At 38.9% G+C, this 21,071-nt stretch overlaps 1 long non-coding RNA gene across 1 annotated transcript; it reads left to right on the top strand.

Moving 5' to 3' along the window:
* The first annotated feature begins 9,541 nt into the window (after positions 1–9,541).
* Positions 9,542–10,774, top strand: LOC135730130 (uncharacterized). Its single transcript, XR_010525890.1, has 2 exons — positions 9,542–9,924; positions 10,003–10,774. It is a non-coding gene; the product is annotated as an uncharacterized lncRNA (long non-coding RNA).
* The last annotated feature ends 10,297 nt before the right edge of the window (positions 10,775–21,071 follow it).

The raw sequence follows: 21,071 nt of genomic DNA, 5'->3' as shown, positions 1-21,071 counted from the left end.
TCAGATGCTGCTTTCCTGTATCTGTTGGCCTTCTCATAGGAGTGAGGATGACGATGATGAAGATTGTTCAGTAGAAGACAGATGTCGCATCTCAGGGTATTTGCGTCAGTTCATCGAGACCGGTATAAATCTTTGTGTTTGTTTTATGCTGACAAGTATGTACCTGATACACTTTACAGAATTCAACATCACTAGGTTTAAGTTTGATGATGTAAAATAAATCCTTTCACAAACAGCAAACATGTAGTACAGACATTTAGGAAATATAGCTACTTTTAGCATCCATCTTTGATCTTAAGGACTTGGTAAAGTTTTGGCTGCGTTGGGAAGTGCCAGATGAAAAGATGGTAGTGGAACTTGTTAATGCTCACCTGCCAACGGCCTCCACCTGCTTCAGCACAATACGCTTACCATCATCCGTTTCAGGGATGAACTCCTTAGGTGTGTGGGCACTTCTGAGATTGGTTTTGGCTTGTGTAGTTATGTGTAATCTGACACTGTTAAAAAAGCAGCAGAAGCCAATCACCCTTGGAGACAGCGAGCTGAAAGAAGTCACTTCTTTCACCTACCTGGGCAGCATTTTATCTGCAAGAGGAGGTTCTGATGAGGACATCAAAGCCAGAATTGATACGCCTTTATTACCTTGAGACCAGTCTGGAGGTCAACATCCCTATCTGTCCGTAACAAATTACGAATTTTCAACAGCAACGTTAATCTGTCCTCCTTTATGGCTCAGAGACCTGGAGAGTCACCAACACCCTAACCAACAAACTCCAAGTTTAGTTTAGTTTAGTTTCTTGATTTGTCTTGGACAAAGAGTCTACCACACAAGACGTACTAAAAAGACATTTACATTTACATATGTGTAGAGCAATACTTTAAGGTGCAATACAATGTATACCGATAAACCTATACAAACACAAATCCCCCCCTCGATCCACCCACACACACCCATCCACCCACCCACAAAAAATACATTCATTTTGTACTGTTTAAATGTTTAACTGACAATGGGATAAAGGAGAATTTGAACCTGTTGTACCTACACAAAGGAACCCTAAATCTCCTTCCTGAGTTCATCAAACTATATTCAGGGTAAAGCACATGTGTGGTATCTGATATAATACATTTTGCTTGTCTATTTATGGCTTGGTCAAACAGCTCCTGTGGAGTAAGGGGATGGGAACCCATAATTTTCCCTGCTGTTTTAACCAAGCTAGAAATCTGTGCTTTAGATTTGACTGTAAAGCGTAAATGGCGATGGATAGGACACACCCTGCGGAAGCCCCCACAGGACATCACCCGGCAGGCTTTGCAGTGGAATCCTCAGGGAAAGAGACGGGTCGGTCGCCCTAAGACCACCTGGAGATGATCCTGTGAAGAGGAAATGAAGAAGTGCAACTTGTCGTGGGGTGAACTGAAAAAGGCTGTCCAGAATAGACTGCGTTGGAGAGCTGTTGTTGAGGCCCTTTGTTCCACGGGTAATCCAAGGAGATAAGCAAGTAAGCAAAGTTATGTGTAATCAAATACAGTAAAAACCAAATACCGGTAGGTGTCTGTACATGTTAACATAACACATTAACAGTTATTCCGGCCTTTCTGAATCCCAACAGGATGGTTTTAGTTTTCACTGCAGTCATGCTCTGTCGATCCATCCAAGGACTTGCTGGAAAGTTGCATGGCGTATCCTCCCAGCTGTGTTCTCCATCCGCCATCCACTCCTCACACAGTTGAAGCAAAACTGCCTTAAAGCTCCGGTTCACTAAGATGTCGAGTGGCTCTGGAGTACTTTGGTTAAGCCTCCAGCAGAGATGTTCACAAGTCTCTGAGCTCGAGTCCGAGTCAAGTCTGAAGTCTTTGACCTCGAGTCCAAGTCAAGTCTGAAGTCTTTGAGCTTAAGTCCAAGTCAAGTCTGAAGTCTCTGGGCTCGAGTCCAAGTCAAGTCTCAAGTCTCGTTGTAACAAATGAAACTCTAATAACAAAAAGAAATTATAAACATTTATAAAAAAAACAAAGTTGCACATTAAGTAAGGTCAGTGGTGTAGTCTAGATTTTTGTAGTGAGTATACTGTGATTTTTCCCTCTCACCCTTATGACACTCGTCCCAGCGCAACGCACCACTCACACTCACAGATGCATACAGTATGGATCTTCATGTAACAGAGCATTCTGAAAGTTTACTCATAAACACATAAACTGAATGTGTTATCAACATGTCAATTTATTATAAGAAAAAAAAAGAGTTTAACAGCCAATGGGTTTACAGCTGGGGAAACTGGACTGATTTTTAGACTGGTTTAGTGTTAATTAACATCTAACTTGGGGCCAAAACTTACTCAACTGTTAATTAAAATTAAATAAACTGTTTACAATCTTCAATCCGTGGCTAACACACGCATTGAAGAAGAAAAATATCCACTCTTTCAATAGCTATTATCTGACAACTATTGATAACATTACCATGTGTAATTTAATGGTGTAAATGTTTTTAATTAATACACATTTAAGATGACCATGAATTAACTCTAATTTGCATAGTCATTGATATAAAAAGCTTATTTTTTGCATATAATACAAGCATTGTCTAAAAATGAAAATAGGCTTTTACTTTTATTATTACAAGACCATCATGTAGCCTAATATTAGACACCAAAACCAAAGTGAAGAAAATTATCTTTAATTTGCAAGTCTGAACTGAACATCAACGCAGACATGAATTTCCTCACAGAAGTTTAAGATCATATACATTTTGAACGTAGATATATAAATGAACACAGAGAAGGGAAGTTTAACACTGTGAAACACAAGCAAACATGCTGAAGGCAGCTAAAAACCATCAGGATATAATCACGGGCTTATTTTATTGCACTTGAAACCTTCTCTATTAAACTGGACTGATGATTTAAATGTTGTTTACTCACATGTGCGTTGTTAACTCTCGGATTTCATGTTGAAGCACTGCTCCACTCGTTCACTGCTCCATATGGACAATTCCTGTTTGTTTACAGTGTCGCGTGAGCAGCTACACTGCAGGTTCGAGTTCATTTGGTGCTAAGCAGACCTCTTGGTGATGTCAAAGTACCGCGAGAGCGATTCAAAGCAGATTTCTCCATGTGATAACTGAAATCGCTCTCGCGGTACTTTGTTGTCACTCGCCTGTGGGTTCTTGTGGCGCCACAGCAGTCTGCTCCCCAGTCACTCTAGATCCGCTATAGTATTAATTAGATTTCATACGCCGATCGGATCGCGCAGTTCGGCAGGTACAGTATGACACAAAGTAGCGCAACTCTGGACCTGACTGGAGCCGGACCGGATACACTGAACCGCATGTGCGTACAGAAATCTGCTCACTTGAGCCCCTTTTTGCGGTTAAATTGTTTAACCATTTAAACAATTGCAAGCCTTAGAAACACGTTAATGATAAACTTACCCTATTTAAATTGCATATTAATCCGCAAATCGCATGCGAGCTGAACCGCGGATCCGTCACAGCACTACCCATAGCTTCAGATGAATGCCACAGCAGCAGCTGCCTGCAGGTACAGTCAACATGTATGTTCGCGGCCGCGCGCGCGGAGCAAATACGTCACGTGTTACGTCGTGGGCAGGTTGTAGGTAACGGAGGGAGCTATGACAGCGAGCTCATCAGACGTTTCCTAAAAATAAACATTGTTCACGAGTCGCGCAGCTCGAGTCCGAGTCGAGTCTGAAGTCTTTGAGGGTCGAGTCTCAAGTCGAGTCTGAAGTCACTGTGTGTGCGACTTAGGTCGCACTCGAGTCCGAGTCTCAAACTCGAGTCCCCATCTCTGGCCTCCAGGGATGATGACAGGTATGGAGTTGCAAGCTTTTATTTTGCTTCTTTTACTGTGGCATTATGTGCGGTCGCATACTGTCCATCACAAGCAGGGCTTTGCGTGTTTTAAAGAAGCCATCATGATGTTTAGTGTAGCACTTTGTAGCCAAATGTTCATAATTTCTTGATTCATCCACCCTTTCTCTTTTGCGGCCATAATGACTGTGCGGGGAGATTCATCTTTTGGCGTGGTTTTTTGTTTAAAAATGACCATTGGTGGCAATTTTGATCTTCAAAACATGCCAGCACCACTATGAAGTATGATTTCTTATGACCAGTTGTAACTACCAGGGTGTGAAGCTGTAACTGCACCGTTGACAAGCCTCTCCCAGCAGTACGTTGTTCCTAACACCCATCTGTGGACTCGTTCCTTCAGCAGTCCTTTAGCGATAAGCTTTCTTTGTTTTCTTCGTTAGAGTTAAAGGAACCTCTGCTTTTTGCCTCAATCCAAACTTGCTTTCTGCTGCATAATATAGTACCTGCAGTTTTTAATCTGCACAATAGGATTTTCTTTTTGGAGGCATTTTGTGTATGTTATGTCTTTCTTCTTTGTCTTTAATTAATGTTTCAGTTAAAAGTCTTCAGGAGCTTCATATACTGTAACACCCTCTCACAGCTGTTGATGGTAATGTTTTCTCTTTGTTCATGTTATGAATTAATATAATGCCGAGTTCAGACTGCATGATTTTTAAACTAGTCGGGTCACCGATGTTTTCACACTTCGTGATTATCTGGGGAAGCGTTCAGTCGCTGCCGTTTCAGACTGCATGATGAATTGGCGACAGGGGTTTTCATACTTCATGACTTTACCGTAGGAAGAATCGCCGACAACTTTGTCCCAGTCCACAAACTACGTCTCACAACCAAACGCACGTGAGAAGAGACACAAAGGATACAACGCGAGGTCACGCATGCAAGTCCGGAGTTCACACGTGAGAGTAGAATTATTATTAAAAATGGTAGCCTGCAAGAAGCTTTCGATACAAATTGCATGTGCGCTCATTTGCAGCAGAAAGAAGAAGAAATAAAGATTATGAAGGAGGAAATGTTTGGAAAGACTCCTACCCCGAACTTCCAGCTGCCCTGTTTGTTGCTCTCTCATTGGCTGTAGGTTATCGCCGATGTTATTGTCAGTCAAAACACATTTCAACAGAATGATTTTGAATCGCCGTCAGGTCCAGATATTTAGCATGCCAAATATCTCACAGATGTCAATGACAAAATCAGGGCTAAAATCGTGCAGTCTAAACTCGGCATAAGTTGCACCTGACTATAAGTCGCAGGACCAGCCAAACTATGAAAAAAAGTGTGGCTTATAGTCTGGAAAATACGGTATATACATGTTGTATACATGCTTGCATCTGTCAAGCGTTTGTATTGACACATCTAAAGGACTGTCAGAAGTTTAAGGAAGCGGTCATTGTTTCTCTGTAATAGTTCATGTACAGAGAAAATCATGGGGCAAAACTCACCATGTTAGATGTGAATTAGAGGATTGTTACCAATATCAGCTACTTGCACATCGAAGTGGACATACATTTAGCCTTTGTGAACACCTTCGCTCACTGGATTATTGTGGTGACATCTCATTTGAGGATCACCTAGATCAAAGTGTCCTTAATGAGATGATAGAACTCAAACTAACAAGCAAAAAAGGCAGTTTGTTTAAAGAGGCGGCTCATGTTCCATTTTCAGTGTTGGTGACACTTTGTGAATCACAAAAGCAGATCACCCTGTCCATACATGAGCCTGGTAATACTGTAGTCACTTTCAGTTCTACTGCTACTACTTGGCACTGTCCATGTGCAAAGCCCAGAATGTCTTGTGTGCACAAAAACTTTGCCAAATGGCACTTGTTTCAGACAAAGAGAAGCTTGTTTCAGACAACAGAGAAAGCATCTGAATTAAGAGACATCTTCCCCAACCAACCTTCAAAGTACTCTGGAATACATATATGATAAGAAAAAAATTCCAGCCAATCTTTCAGATGTAGCAGCTAAATCAAAAGCATTTCCATCTAATTTTCTTCAATTAGAAACAACTCGCATGATCTGCGAAGGTGAAATAACTCTTAACACTCTGGGGTCGGCTGCGGCGCGGGCGCCGCAAACTCTTTATTTTTCAATCACTCCCCAAAGAGACTTAGATAACTGCTGATTTTGGACATACAGATATGATTTATACATCATTTAAAACGTTAAATTGTCTAGTTTTTTCTGTCCACTCCCAATAAAAACAGCATGTTGTGCTTTTCGCAAAATTAAGAAAATAAACATGATGCGTGTTTTGTTCTCTCTCCCTCAGTGAAGTCCTTTCAGAAACACGTCAGAAAAATTAACTCTAACTTAACGAATATTTTTCATAGAAACAAAATATAAATGTCTACATAATCCTTGGAATGTCTGCTTTTGGAAGATGTAAGTGAAATCGAAAACAAATATTGTAATTCGTTGTTAACTGTATTAGAAGAGAGAGATGTACCGTCTTTCTTCTGTTGCTTCATTATCTATAATGAGCCACGCTTTGAAGAAAAGAGCAGAGATCATCCATATTCATTAGTCAACCCCTCAGTCAATGGACATTCCGTCTCTGCAGCCATTCACTGCTGTGTTGAGTTTTAATCCGAGTGCTGGAAACATGACATCTACTTGTTTACTCGTGACTGTAACTAAAGTTATCTCCAGACGCGAGTGTGACTCGATCGACGTCCAAACGCACACACAAACACACAATGCCTTATATTTGAAGCGCTTTGTGGTATCAGTATAAAAGATGCGATTGCACACATCACATACTTGTTTACTCGCGCCTAAATCTCCAGACAGACGCGAGTGTGTGTGCTTCGTCAGTGTGACGGGATAGATGTCCGACATATAAATCCTTATTTACTTGCGGATGTGTGTCAGTTTCTCCAGACGCGAGTGTTTTCTTTGTCTTCCATCAGTTGACGCGACCGGAACACACATACACAAACACGCGAGTCAGGAAACTCGACGCGCTTTTTGGTATTCTTATAAAATACGCGATTGCAGACAGTACAATCCTTATTTAGTTGTGTCTAAGCGCATATCTCCGCACAGCAAGTTTATTAAACACAGGATCACTCGCATGTGCACACGTTTGCATTCATGATCAACACGTGAGGTAATGGCGGCGGCTGTAAACAAACATTGATAAGTTTATCACGCGTGTCCCTGGTTGTGTTTCTACTATAATGATTACAAAAACACAAATAGGAGTCCAGACAACGATAGGCAGTTGTTCTTTTGAGCTTTTTACTGCACAAAAGTAAACCTCTCGCTGGCCAACCAAACACAAACCCTGTGTTCACTTTACGATGGCCAAACAGTACCTTTACCATGATTAGGCTACTATGGTTTTTAAAGGGTAACTTATACTTTTAATACTTATATTAATAGAAAATATTTCTCTCTCTCTCTCTCTCTCTCTCTCTCTCTCTCTCTCTCTCTCTCTCTCTCTCTCTCTCTCTATATATATATATATAATGTGTGTGTGTGTGTGTGTTTACATTGTATTGAAAAGTAAACCTTATCATGGTTTTACTGAGGGTTACATTCCTGTTGAACATCCCCACAAGGCTCATTAGTGGCTCATTATTCAACTCTTTTGTCTCTCAGCTGTCAATCACTGATTATTCAGGAGCTTTCCCGCCTCCACGCATACAGCCTTTCCCAAGCAAAAGTGTCTTAGAAATTGTAAATCAATATCTTGCTTTATGTGAATAAGTAGGCCATATGATTTTCACATCATTTTGAAGAAAAAACTCTAGACTACTAGATGTTTTTTTGAAAAGTCTTGGGAAAACATGTTTAGAATGAGTTTTGTGGAGTTATATCAGTGAGTTAAAAATTTAGCTTTTTCAAAAACCACGCATAAACATTTTTCTCTCAAAAATACAAACATGTACATACATGTTGATTATATGATATTGAAGCCCAGTTTGTGCTGAACACAGTGTTATGAGACTTTTGCCATTAATATGTTTTTAAGCAACTGAAAAAAGCACAAATGTCAGTGCATGTCAAAACTTCCCCAGGGCCCTAAAAACCCCTTAGACTCCAGAGGGTTAAACAAGCCACTACTGATAACTGCAAAAGCTAAAATTGTCACCACGGAAAGAGACTCAAATGTAGAGTGTATATGTTTATTATTCATATTAAAAGACATGGCTCACAATTGAGCAAAGCATTTTTTACACCAGGGTGTAACATGCTTTACTGGTACCAGGAATGGAAGGATGGTCTCCACTACTTCGATAATCATGTGCTCCTGAGTCTTGAACTTTGTCTATATTTCACACACAGTTTACAGGTTTGTCATTGTAATGCAGTGTCTAACACATGTTCATGTCAAGCAATTCAACTATTTAAATATTTTAATTGATTCCCAATATGTCTATTGCAGAATCATGTATCAGTTTCCAGGGCTATAGAGACTTTGGAGGGCCTTCGGGGAGTAAAGTACCCCAACAGAGATGCCACACTTCATGGGTACTGTCATTTCGAGGCCTTGACAGATAATGACTTATTGTATTCGTGTGTTAATTGTGGTTACCATCGTCCTGTGGTCATTATGGAACTGGACAAGAAGGGTGTTTTTAGCATGTCAGGTAAGCATTTGTTTAATATAATAAAGCAGTTAAAAACAAAAATTTACTTTTATTCATTAAATAGTGATGTGTATATTTCTTATTTTAAGTGACCTCAAATAGCCTTCACATGAGTTTAGAGGGGAAGTTGAAAGAGGATTTCTGGAAATCAGTAAATCTTGAGATGACTGCTCATGGATTTGTTTCCAGTAAGTGTCTTTTCTTTTAACCAAGGGGGGAGTGGGACCCAAAAATCTACCGGGAAATTTCATAGACCACCAGCCCTCTGTTGTCAAAAAAAATAAAAAAAATAAAATGGTTTGCTGTAAATAAGCAAATGCTGAAATCTAAAATTACAATAAAATGACTGCAAAACAACATGAAATACCAAGTGTAATAATTATTATTTAAAAGATCTTAAAGTCAACAGTTCCCTACACTCTAAAAACCGTTGGGTTATTTGTTTTACCCAATAGGTGGGTTAAACATATTGGGTTGTTCTGTTGGGTTATTCCTAGCTTGTATTGGGTTATTTCCATAACAACCCAGAGAGTTGGGTTAAAATCGGGCTCACGTCACGCATTTTGAATTTCAACGGTTGACCGGTGCCACTGCTGAGTGCAGACCAGGTGCGGACAGACACGAGAGGTACGTTTTAAAATATATATCTCTGTGTAATGTTTTATTTTGCTACAAAGTGTCTTTAAGCTCTAAAACACAGTAAACTATCAGTCACGTTTAAATAAGTGTACAAAAACGCTGTTGTCTAGTTTTTGTCCGTTACACCTGTTCCATTGATTAACTGTTACCGATGCCAACACGTGTTTTTAAGCCATCATAAACGTAGAGAGACATCGCAATTTATTTTAATACTAAACAGCACCAACAGCATGGTCCCTTACAAAAATGAATAATTTCTTCTTTTAGTAGTATAACGTTAGTTTCATGGCGTATTGATTGTCATATTGCTTTAACCATGGTTTCTGTAACAGACAATGTTTTTTGGTTTAAAGTGTAGTAAAAACCGTTTTTTAACTTTTGTAAGGCACAACTGGCTGCTTTTTGCTCCAAATATTTTATTTTGGCGGTCTGTGTTATAGACACAGAGCTGTAATATAAATGTGATTCTTAATGTAAATGTCTTAAGAAATGACTCGATGGCATTTTATTGTCGTTTTACTTCAGTATAATCCCTGATAAAGCGCTGTTTAATCCTGCACGTACTGTTTACTGTAACCCCGGTAACGGTTGAATTTGCAATTCAGCGCCATCTACTGTCAAAGTAGAGTATTTATTCAGCGTGCCAGATGTGTTTGCTTTGAGATTTAATTAATTATTATTTTCTTTAAATGTAGACATTCTTGGAGATGTTGCATTAAAAACCTTACAAAATGGCCAGCAAGATGGTTCAGCCTTCCTACAGTACCAAGAGGCAAAGCAAACATTTATTAATTTGCAACCTGTAAGTATCATTTATGACACTTGTTTTTTTTAACCTGTTTATGTGTGCATATTTACATTGTGAAAATTCTGTCTTCAGGTCAGAAAACAAACATAATTCAGTATTTGGAGGAGGAGGTATGACGAAGACCCCATGTCCTCCTATGGGATGAATTCGACTAATCACAAGCCTTTGTTATCGTGGGGAGGCATGCATGGCCCAGGAGCAAGACCAGCAGTTGACACATGCTTTAATTTTTTTTTTTACATTTTATACAGAGTATCCCAAGCCTTTCACTACTGTTAAGTAGTTTCTGTAACACACAATAAATTTTGTACCATGTGATGTTTCCTGAACACACTGTCACCTGCTTAAAGGGACAGTTCCCCCAAAAATGAAAATTGTCATAATTTTCTTCCTCTCCTGTCGTTACAAACCTGTACACATTTTTTTTGTTCTGATGACCACAAAGGAAGATATTTTGAGTAATGTTTAAACCAAACAGATCATGAGCCCCATTGACTGTCATAGTAGGAAAAAAGAATACTATGAAAATGAATGGGGCTCATGATCGGTTTGATTTCAAACATTCTTTGAAATATACCTTTGTGGTTATCAAAGTAAAGACTTATATACAGGTTTATAACAACATGAGAGGGAGAAAATTATGACAAAATGTGTGAACTATGCTTTTAAGCAGTTTGTAGTTGGATAAGATTGAGTAGATTTGTTTTGTTCTTATGTTTTTGTTTATTTATGTATGTATATATTTATGTATGTGTGTATGTATTTATGCTTCTATACATGTCTGTATTTATACATTTAAATGCAGGTGCAAATGACTAAATGAAAATAAAGCATTATAAATGTATTTGTAAGTTTTGTATTATTTATTTATAAAGCAAATAATAGTAATAAATAATAATAATAATAATAATGGGGTTAAAACAGCATTGCAAAAATAACCCAACAAATTGGTTATTTCATAACCCAACTAATTGGGTAAAACTTTCTACCCAATGCATTGGGTTAAAATAACCCAACAATGGGTTGGTGCTATAGTAACCCACCATTGGGTTATTTATTGGGTTATTTTTAACCCAACTGTTTTTAGTGAGTATGTGTTCTGAGCAGGTGTTGTCAGTGAACAGGCTGTAAACTGTTGGCTAAGTCACAGACACTCGTGAAAAACTGATGCTGATTATCTGGGAAACATTCTCTAACAGCAGTCAAGTTCTCATTGTTTGTGTCAAAGTTGTGCATTTGTTGTAGCATTAAAACAGGAGACCAGACTTACTCTGTGCTGCTCAAAGTGATGCTCCGAGCCTCGGAGCTCCATTCCTCTGTGGGTGTGCGAGGCTATGCTTTTTTATTGGTTGTTGCGTTAAATCTTACCCAGATACAACAGTCCTATTTTCTGATTGGCTATTGTGTAGCCTCTTTCTTTATTTTTTTATTGGCTGATAGAACTCCAGGGGAGACGGGCTTGATAGAGAGAGCGGTGCGGCCAGATACATTTTGAGCGCTGAAGCATATAAAATATATGATAAATAGGTTTTAGTGTGGCCGGAGTGCATGACTAAAGACTGAAAGCACGGCTATTATCAGACCAGCCCTCGCAGCCTTAAAACACTACCGGCCCACCGGGAAAATTCCCGACTCTCCCGATTGCCACTCCGCCACTGCTTTTAACATGTTATTAAATTGTGCTTTTTCTGAGTCAGTTGTGTGTGACTTACTGAATTTTAATCTAACTATTTTCTTCTGGAATATGTCTCAATGTTCATATAATGTGTAACTGCCTCAGGCAGGACCAAAATCAATTTGCTGTGCAACCTAGCTATGAAAGGTGGGCTTCATGGATAGGAAGCAGAACTAGGATGGATCACAATGTCCTGAATACCAAATATGTAAAAGTTGCAACGGCAAAGGTCACATCCGTTTTCAGGAGGCTGGTCAGCGGTCCTATGCCCACATGGTTTGCATTTATGACTTTGCAAGAGGCTTGGCCACACATGGTAATTTGTGTGTGCCTACAGCTATTCCATTTCAACCATATGAAGGGAGACTAGCGGAGCCAACACCACACAACATCAGCTTAGCAAGGCAAATTAAAGGTATCTTTCTTGATTGTTTGAAAAGACAGACAATTTGAATAATATAGGCCATTCAATTACAGGATCTTCAGAGCACTATGTGCTTTATGACAAACTTCATCTTGAAAAAGACCAACAATTTTCTTAACAACATGGCATTTTCATATCACATCATCTCATGGAATGGAAGATATAATCTTGTCTGACTTTGGAAAAGCAAATCTAGGTTAGTAGCAAACACATCTTCTGCTGTGCTTTTTTTTGCTAAAAATTGAAATATATTCACTTTTTAATAGTAACCTTGCCATGCCCTGTCTTCCTAATCCACACAGGCATTAAAAGAGAAGCCATTAGGCTGCATCCACACCAATTAATCCAAGACATTGGTGAGTGAATTTGTCCCCATTGTGTCTGTCAGTGTTTTTTGAAAGACTAGAGAAAGAGCTGATCGTTCGGACCGCAAATACAGTCCTAAACCATAAAGATTTTTGGACATTGGGTTGGAAGAATGTCCACTGTAAGACAGTTTTGGGGGTAACGCATTACAAGTAACGTGCATTACGTAATAATATCAAAGAGTATAGAAGCCCAAGAGGTGAAACTCAATAGAACGCTCCATAGCAACAGTTGCCCCCATGACATGACGGCGCGGCCGCCATTATTGTTTGTTTGTTTGTTTGTTTGTTTGTTTGTTTTATTATTTATATAGCACACATAATACAACAGAAGTTGCCCAAGGTGCTTCACAAACGACAAGCTAAAACACTTAAAAAACATACGTACAAACAATGCAGTTTAAGAAAACATAAACAAACAAGAGACAACATAAAAACAAGAGACGACAACAGATTTTCACACTTTCACACAATGGCCAAGTCGCTTCCGACTGGCCCCCATGCTACCTCTAATAAATGTGTCTTCAACAGTGACTTAAACACAGCCAGCGACTTTACTGACCTAATTATGTAGGGGAGTTCATTCCACAATATGGGACCAACTCGAGAAAACGCTCTGTCACCTTTTCGTTTTGAATTTGTTCTTACAGTCACCAAGAGATTCAAATTCTCTGATCTCAGTGACCTGGGCGGGATGTACACAGACAATAACTCAGATAAATATGTTGGTGCCAAATTGTGTAGTGCTTTAAAAACCAGAACAATGATCTTGTAGTGTACTCTATACTGGACTGGCAACCAGTTTAAGGATCTCAATAAAGGTGTAACGTGATCCATTTTTTTGGCTGACTTGATCAATCTGGCTGCAGCATTTTGTATATTTTGCAAGCGTGCCAAAGCTTTTTTATCAATTCCAGCATACAGTGAATTGCAATAATCCATTTTAGAGAAAATTACAGCAGAAATAGCTCTCTCAAAATCTGCCGGAGATAGAAATGGTTTGGTTTTTGCTAAAAGCTTTAAGTGAAAAAACTTGATTTAATCACAGAGTTGATTTGTTTGTCCATTTTTAACTCAGAGTCCAAGATAAATCCAAGGGTTTTAACCTTATCAAAGATCGCAGCTGCCAGGGGGGTTTCTTTTAGTCGCTCAGAGACTAACTGAGAGTTGGAACCGAAAACTATAACCTCAGTTTTCTCCTCATTTAGTTTTAAGAAATTAGCTGCCAGCCAGTCTTTCACCTCCTGAATACAAGATAATAAGTTGCCGAATGCATTAAAATCTGACCGTTTTACCGAAACATACATCTGAACATCATCTGCGTAACAATGAAAAGACATGTTGTGTTTCCTAAAAATAGAACCAAGAGGTAGCATGTATAAGGCGAATAAAATAGGAGCTAAAATAGAACCCTGGGGGACCCCACACAATAACAGGGACCTCCTGGACATGCAGTCTTTTACACACACAGATACAGATCTATCAGCAAGATATGATTTAAACCACCTAAGGACATTCCCCTTCAGGCCAACCCAGGATTCCAAACGCTGCAGTAAAATATTGTGGTCCACCATGTCAAATGCAGCACTGAGATCAAGAATCATTAATACAGCATTTTCCCCTTTATCCAGAGATAAGAAAATGTCATTAAGCACCTTCACCAGTGCTGTCTCAGTGCTATGCTTTGACTTAAAGCCAGATTGAAACACCTCAGTTATAGAATTTGACCGTAGGTGGTCTTGAAGTTGATTAAAAATAGCTCTTTCTAACACCTTTGCCAAAAATGGCAGATTTGAGATTGGCCTAAAGTGGTTTGGGTCGTCCATAGAGAGGTTTGGCCGTTTTAACAAAGGAGTCACAATCGCATGTTTAAAATCAACTGGACAAATGCCCTGGCTAAGGCATTTGTTAATTAAGTTCATAATATTAAAAACCACAGTATCCGCGATCTGCTTAAAAAGCCGTGGTGAGATAGAGGGCCCTATCTTGCACCCAGCGCAATTGACTTTGTCAGTGACGCATGTATCATTCGTATTTTGCGCCGGCGCACAGCGGGGTTTTTCCCTCCACAGATGCACGTCAGCAAACTAGGGAATGAACTTGCGCTCCCTGGGCGGTTCAGCGCAAAAAGGAGGCGTGTTGCGGCGCAAACCATCTCTTATGCTATTTTACAGTTTCAAAAAACAATTGCGCTACTAACCAAAAAAAACTAGTCTAAAGTCAGTGGCGCGTTGCACGTGGTTCATTATGCTATTTTAAGGACGCATGCTTGACCATAATGTATAGCGTGCACAACGCGCATACACTTTGCTTATCTAATCTACACAGATGCAACAGTTATTTTTGCAAATCATAAATTGTTACACTTAAAAATATTAATACAAGAGATAAGGGGAATCATAGTGGTGAGCATTGTGGTGATAGTTTTTATTTATTCTCATGCAAATAACGATTAAAATATTTTCATAACTTTGTTGTGTGGCTGTCTTACGTTTATTTTATGTAAATAATAGTTAAAATGTTTTCATAAGAAACCTTAATGTATATGAACTTGATTTGTAAGAGTACTTTGGGATTGGACCTTGCTTGCGTTTCTTGGGTCCGATTTCAAAGCCCCCAAACCCTTTCAGCGGTGAGGGTGGACGCAGCGATGTCCTCTGCTGGCGTCAAGTCCTGAGGCAGATCCACCTCCCGTTACACGGCGTGCCCGATTTATGCTGGCAAGCGTGGGATTCCCCCGTACAAGGACGTCGGTCTCCTCGGCTGTGAACCGCTCCTGGCGTGCGCCTGGTAAATCCGTCATAATAATAGCAACCCGCCATGGAACTTGCGCCCTTGCGTTTAAAGGGAATGTTGGCTAGCGTTCTGATTGGTTTATTTGACGTTACGCCCAAACCACACCTATGAATAATGAACCTACTTCAGACCAACCCCTTATTGATTTGCGCCCGGCGCAAGAGTTATTTCTCACGCCGGGAAAATAGCAACAGCGCCCAAGATCCGCCCACAAAGTCACTTGCGCGTTGCGCTTCGCACTTGCGTTTCAGATCGTTAAAATAGAGCCCAATGTCATCTTTTGTAGAGGAAGGTTTTAGATGTGTAATTATATCTGCTAAATCAAACAGAGTCAAAGGATAAAAGTCACTCCAGTCCCTGGGGGAAGTCGATGGTGATGGCAAAAAAACATCAGCTCCCATCTGTGGTATATGGACACGGAGGTTTGCAATTTTCCCTTGGAAAAATGTTTGAAACTCTTCACAGGTGATAGTTAAGGAGTCCGGATGCATATTTTGAATCAGATTTATAGCCGCATTGATTGTGTCAAATAACACTTTGGGACTGTTAACATTCCTTAAAATAGTCTCAGAATAAAATTTGTGCTTGGCGTCCCTTGAGGCCATTTGAAATGTAACCAAAGATTCTCTAAACAGGTCAAAATGTACTTGAATTTTAGATTTTCTCCATCTCCTCTCTGCCTGCCTAGACAGCCGTCTAAGCTTGCGAATGTCATCATTTACCCATGGCGGAGAAATATGACTAACATGTTTAACTGTGAGAGGAGCAATACCATCAAGAATTTCAGAGCAGACTGTTTTAAATTGCAATAGATGTTCTTCAATCCTTAGAGAGCAAAGTGCAGTTTCAGAGCATATGGTTGCATACTTTCTATCATAAAGCTCTGCAAACTCGCCACTCGTCGCTGGTGTTATTTTTCTAGTCCGCTTTTTTATCCGAGGCCTCATTAAGGTCTTAGCAAGACACAGATTAAAAGCCACTGATTTGTGATCTGAAAAAGGGACTTCATCGACATTTAGGTCCTGAATGGGCAAATTATGAGATAAAACCAGATCTAACATATGGCCCAATCTATGAGTAGGCCCGTTTACCCATTGTATTAAGTCATACGAGTCCATCACATTCACAAACTCCTTTGAGATTGCATCCTTAGCACAGCAGAGATGTATATTCAAGTCTCCAAGGATTAAAAAGTAATCAAACTGCGTTGTCAGTCTACCTACAAGATCCGAGAATTCCGAGATAAAGTCTTTGTTTGCCTTGGGTGGGCGATATACCAATGCAATAGTGATTGGATTTGTTGACATGATTTGAAATACTTGTAGCTCAAAACTGTTGTAGGGTGCAAACATTATTTGTCGACATTTAAAAACGTTCTTAAAAATAGTCATAATGCCACCTCCACGCCCGGTTTCTCGCGGCGTGTTAAAGTACAAACAGTCTTGCGGCAAAAGTTCTGACATTGGTGAAATATCTCCTACCTTCAGCCATGTCTCAGCCAAGAAAAAGAAGTCCAGCTTGTTTTCCGCCATAAAATCGTTCAGTATAAAGGTTTTGCTTCCAACCGCCTGTACATTTAGTAACGCCATGTTCAATTGCGTTTCGCCGCTGGTCATCCGCTGTTCACAGGTTAATGGTCGAAGATTTTTCTGGTTCATTATGGCCTGAAAACTGAAGGAAAATGCCGAAAAATAATGAGAGTCAATGGCACTGAATCAACTTAACATAACAAAAACTTGGCATAACTTATTTTTTTTCTGGTCGTCATATCTAAATACGAAAACAACGTGGTTATGCATGGCCTAATTATCCTTAGGAAAATAGTATTTTGGGACAAAATATTACTTTAAAAGTACGATAAGACTACTATAGAAATACTATAGCGGCTCTGGATATTATAGAGGTATTACAGAACATTACATACTTCTGTGATGTTCTAATACCTCTATAATATTTTAAAGCTGCTATAGTATTTCTATAGTAGTCTTATCGTACTGTACTTCTATAGTATGTCCCAAATTACTATAGTATTTTTATAAGATTACTATACTATTTTGTCCCAAAATACTATAAGATTCCTATAATACTTTTTCGTAAGGGTATGTCCCACATGGAAAGAACCTATATGTGGATATATGTGCATATATGAAACCTATATGCAGCTTATATGCACATATATGCTGCATATATACAGCATATATGTGCATATATGAAACATATATGCAGCTAATATGCACATATATGCAGCACATATACAGCATATATGCACATATATGAAACCTATATGTAGCTAATATGCACATATATGCAGCACATATACAGCATATATGCACATATATACAGCATATATGCACATATATGAAACCTATATGCAGCTAATATGCACATATATGCTGCACATATACAGCATATATGCCCATATATGATAATATATATGCTGCATATATGCAAAATTGAGGTGCATATATGTGCATATACAGGCCATAAATTATGTGAATTATTAAATAAAGTTATGATGTCTGCACATTTAAAACATTTACAAGATCTGTCTAGGACATGTATAACAAAATGGTTTAATTTAACAGCTACTGTTCAGTGTTATTTAACAGTGACAGTAGCGCAGATGGTAGAGTGAGATGTCTAATGATCGGAAGGTTGGGTGTTCGAATCCCAGCAGTGGCATGTGGGATTGCATTTTTTTTGGTGATCGGAAGGTTGGAGGTTTGAATCCTGGCTCCTGCAGGTGCAGACTGTCATTGGTTGGACCTTTATTTATGTTTAATTTATTAGCAGCTACAGATTTTAATAATTTTACCAATATATAGGTTAACTTATATGTGCATATATGTACATATATGTACATATAATATAGGAAAACGGCCAATTTTATATATGTCACATATATGTAAAACCTATATCAAAACCTATATTGAAACATATATGTTTATATGTTTTTTCCATGTGGGGTCCCCCACCGAATCGGCTTCATTAGCCTCCCACTTACGGTTTGCAAAGATACAATTATAAAATTACTGCAAACCTTTAATCTATCAATATTTATGTTCTATTATGCATTTTCCTTGTTATATGAATAACAGAAATTCATGAAATAATATATAGGCAGACACACAGTAATAAGATATTTATTCAAATGTTGATTTTGAAATGAGTGAACATCACCATATATATGATTTGGAAAAATAAATAAATAAAATTATAAATGAACATTTCTTAAGAGTTAATCTTTTACCTAGAGTATCACAAAAATATTAACAAGTTTTTTCAACATCTTCAGTGAAAGTGCACACAGTGAACGTTTCAATGGCAATAACAAAAACAATCTGTGAATGTCCTATTACAGGTGGAAAGGTACAAAAAAGATGTGCAATCTAGCAAGTGCACACATGAACTATAAACAGTTCTAAAATGAAGCCATAAGATCTCAGTAATTAATCAGACACCACCATCTATTGTGTGAGCATTTGTGTATGAGAAGTTTTGTTGTATTTTTTTTGTTAGAGAAGAGGCACTGACATAGAATGGAAGAGTGTGGAACAGTTGTGAGGCGCCCTAACGAATTCAGCAGCTTTCAGTCCATAATGGAAATGGTTGTTTTCCATTAATTGAAAGCATTGTGAGGTTAAGGGCCAATCTCATTTCTCATTTCTCCTAATTAAACACACCTGAAAAAACTAATTCAAGTGTTCAGGATTGATTGGAAATGAAATTCAGGTGTGTTTGGTTAGGGTTGGAAATAAACTCTGCACGGCAGTGGCCCTCCAGGACCCAGTGTTCCCCACTCCTGGTCTAGAGAATGCCTATTTTATGTGCCAAAAAAAAACAGCAGGCAGGAAAAAAGTATTAAAATAAATAAATATCTTAACTCTTTCACCGCCAGCGTTTTAAAAAAAAGTTGCCAGCCAGCGCCAGCGTTTTTCATGATTTTCACCAAAGTTTAATGCCTTCCAGAAAATGTTCTTCTTTAAATATATAAACATACAATATACCAAATGAAAGAACAGACCCTCTGCTTTCAAACAAAAAAAAAACGTTTCATCCTACCTTCAGTGGTTCTTTTGTAATCAGCTTTTGAATATGGGTAGGTTTCTGCAAAAACACCCAATTTTGAGCAAAAAGCAGAGATAATTCCATTTTTGTGACGGACTTTTCATAGAGATCCCATTCAGAGCGATCTTTAAAACAGACACGGACATGCAACAGCTTGCCATAGGGCAATACTTCCGGGTTTAAAAAGTTGCGGAAGGGCGCCACCTGGTGGATAATAGTGGTATTGCGGAAAGACTGAAAATCTCGTCATTGGCGGGGAAGCGTTTTCTCTTAATTGACGAGATATCTCTTCAATGGCGGGGAAAGAGTTAATGTAGGCAAAGGCCTATAAGCAACTATGTTTTGCAAACAGTTTAAATAAAAAATAAAACTGCATATATACTACATGGGTATCGTAAGGCTTGTGCTATGTACACACCAAACACGAGGCATCGTGTTACTCACTCTAGATTACTTGCCGGATTTAACTACGTGTCATGCAAATTTATCGCTCAAGTTGAATATTTTCAATATATTCGAATATCGTGTGTTTTCATGGCAAATGCGCCGCCCATATCGCGTCATTCGCATCACCCCACGGGAGGACGCGTCTGAACACATCTTTGCATTGACTTTGTAGGCTATGCAATCACCCCCACAAACTTAAATTAGACAATGATATACAAACATACTAAACAAACATAAATTCTGACCAGATTTATTGCATGTATCATATCATAATATGCCTGACCGTAAAAACGGAGAAACTCTTCATTTAAAGAGTATGAACTCTCTGGGGTCGACCGCAGCGGGGACGCCACAAACTTTTTATTTTTCAATCAGTCAAAAGAGACTTAGATAACTCTGCTGATTTTTGACATACAGATATGATTTATACATCATTTAAAGGGACACCATGAAACTTTTGGCCACTAGGGGGTGCTAGACACGTATTTTTCACTTCTAGCGCCCCTAGAGCCCACAAGCGCCGCAGCACTGTCGCAAAGGAAAGGAACTGGCCAACCTTAAAACTAAACTAAAAACTAAACATTTAAAATGCTAAACGATCAACATTTTGAGACAACAGGGAGAAACGCAGTCATGTTACAACTTTCTGATGAGGAACTCGTCGTGGCAGAAGCCATTTCTCAATCTGAAGGTTGCAGCCTCCGGATGTCGTATTTCTAATACGTCATCAAGACTGTCTTATTTCACAATATTAACAATTACAAAGTTGACTATTATACTTAGTTAATCGTAAATTGTTGCAGTATGCTTATGACCTGCGAATGTAATGCTCAGTTTACCTTAATAACCCAGGCTTGACGACGTGTGCAGCCTGCATATTTGACCTCCGGAGGCTGCAGCCTTCCAATTCAGAAACGACCAGACGTATTTCCTTGCCTTTTCCCAAACAAATATTGTTGCATCGTCTCTCTCTCCCCCTCGCCATCAGGATTTTCCGCAATGGCGCTCGTTATTCCTCTTTTTTGTGTGAAAATCGCTCCAAATCCAAGTAAACCGATGCGTTTAGGTCTGCCGCTTTGTAATACGTCACGCGAGTGACAGCGGAACGCAGCAAATGAGGAAGAGAGAAGAGAGAAACGCTCGGATCTGATTGGTGAATGAATAGGGTTTGGTTTTACACTGTGAGCAAGTTTGAGTGCTATAGCATCCTGGATTGTAATGTAAATATCATAGACACAGTAAAAAGAAAGGTAAATACGTGAACACAGCATCTGAATACAGGGAACTATATGCAATATAATCGCCGTAATTTATAAAGAACATCGCATTTATGTATGAATCAACAGTTTATATAAAAAATTGCCTT

This window comes from Paramisgurnus dabryanus, chromosome 11, assembly GCF_030506205.2.
Source record: "Paramisgurnus dabryanus chromosome 11, PD_genome_1.1, whole genome shotgun sequence".
In the NCBI taxonomy this organism is placed as follows: domain Eukaryota; kingdom Metazoa; phylum Chordata; class Actinopteri; order Cypriniformes; family Cobitidae; genus Paramisgurnus; species Paramisgurnus dabryanus.
Note: the sequence above shows the minus strand (reverse complement) of the source record. Positions and strands in the feature narration are given on the sequence as shown.